This window comes from Leptidea sinapis, chromosome 17 (genome assembly GCF_905404315.1).
Source record: "Leptidea sinapis chromosome 17, ilLepSina1.1, whole genome shotgun sequence".
In the NCBI taxonomy this organism is placed as follows: domain Eukaryota; kingdom Metazoa; phylum Arthropoda; class Insecta; order Lepidoptera; family Pieridae; genus Leptidea; species Leptidea sinapis.
Window position 1 is genome coordinate 11,162,232 of NC_066281.1, and position 2,196 is coordinate 11,164,427.

Below are 2,196 nucleotides of genomic sequence, written 5' to 3' on the forward strand. Positions count from 1 at the left end.
GTAAAACAAAAATTATTGAATCTTCAGGTGTGGAATTAACTATTGAAGAAGAATAAAAGATATTTCAGATTTGTAGTTTTGGCTGTTACAAGAAATTTGTGATAAGTCTAAGTAAGTATAATATTCTTTATTTAATTTAAAATATTTATCGGAAGTTGATCGATTTCATGATTTGTCTGTATTGTGTGGGCCTTTGCCTGTTTCATACGGAAGGGTGAAAAAAAAATTGTTATTACTTACCTATGATATGACACATTTATTTATAGACAAATATAGTTTCCGGTCTGAGACAGATCTTTAAATTTTCTAATGCTGCGGCTGCGCGATAAGGCGAATATTTCTGTTGTTGCGATACATCTACACAAGCAATTTGTCATAAATTCAATATGTCTAAGAGTTTTGAAATTATTTTTGTTTTGTTTTACTAAATAGATATCTAAACATCTATAAATTAACTTATATATACCTACATGCATTCGTAAATTTATTTGACCCTTCTACGGTAAGGTAAGAATTAATGGGCCGCTATGATCACACTCGGAGGCAAACGGGCAAGAGGCTCGCGGGATGGGGAGAGGTGAGGCAACCGCCCATGGATATCCACAACAACAGGTGTCAAGAGATGCGTTGCCGGCCTTTAAGGTGGGAGTACGCTCTTTTCTTGAAGGTCCCTAAGTCGTATCGGTTCGGGAAAACAGCAGCCGGTAATTGATTCCACAGAGTGGCTGTACGTAGCAAAAGTTTCTTGCAAAACGCGCGGTTGTGGAATGCAAGACGTCAACGTGATGCGTGATGGTATTTTGCATTTTGACGTAAATCTCGGTGGTGGAATTCGGTCGCTGGAATCAATTCGAACAGCTCCTCTGAGCACTCCCCGTGATAAATACGGTAGATTTTTAATACACTAAGCAATTAACAAGCATGTCCGGAGAGTGAGTTTAAAATTAGCTTTTATAATTATAATTTAGCCAATGTGTTATGTCCACAGAATATGCATCAGTCACCTTAATCTTATCTTAATATCGTGGGAGACTGTATTCGTGACGGCGACTCAAACCGCTAAAATGAATCTGTTACGGTCACTTCGATTAGTACATAAACATTCTAGGTATAGCTTTTAAAAGCCTTTGCGCTAGGCACTTTCGGTTATCTTGGAGCATTCCATTATAGTAAATATCAAGATATTATTATACTTGTAGGTTGAAAAACCTATTCGTGATATAGAAAAGGTATCGCTAGCACTTTATCTGGTCTTCTCACGTCTGAGGCATATATTTTTAACCGACTTCGATTAGGAGGAGGTTGTAGGTTGGAGGTATGTACACCGATTACGCTGAGATTTATGATCCGATTATCGTTATTCTTCTTTAGTTTAATGCGGAATGATTGCCATTTGGTCCCATAAAAATTTTATATAGTTTGGCCCAGTAGTTTTCATTTTATTAATATTTTAATAAATATTTTTGTTTATGTGGATAATGTTATTACAGTTTGTTTACTGCTTTTTTAGGATATTTCATCTAGTTTGATTATATATTTTTTTTATTTGACGACCTGTATAGCCGAGTGGTTAGCGATCCTACCTACTTAGCTAGAGGTCCCGGGTTCGAATCCCGGTAGGTGCAAGCATTTATATGATGAATATGGATGTTTGTTTCCGAGTCATGGATGTTTAAATATATTGATGTTTGTTTATATGAATATATGTATGTTTAAGTAAGTATATTGTATGAAATATATCATTGTCTTGTAACCCATAACACAGGCTATATATGGTTAACTTGAAGCAAGATAATTTGTGTAAAAAGTGTGTCACTATTATTATTATTATTATATATATTATTAACCCATTTGCAGCTCACAATTTGAAATGTGTTTAAGGCACGCGGAACCATTCGTAGGCCTACTCAAAGCTACTAAAAAAATTACTATTTAATATATGACAATAAAAAGCAACGAAATTATATAGTTTACTTGATAAATGACACTAAAACGTAAAAAAAACTACGTTTAAAAAAACCAACTTCAAAAACTCAATAGTATAAAATAACTTAATAGAGATTTAATTTATACATCTCTTATGCAAATCTTATTCTTACCTTGAATATTAATAAAATACTATTATTTGTATGTGATACCTATTAATAGGTTTGAAGTTGGTGCTAAGCCAATTAATGTAACAGCAGGTACCTACAC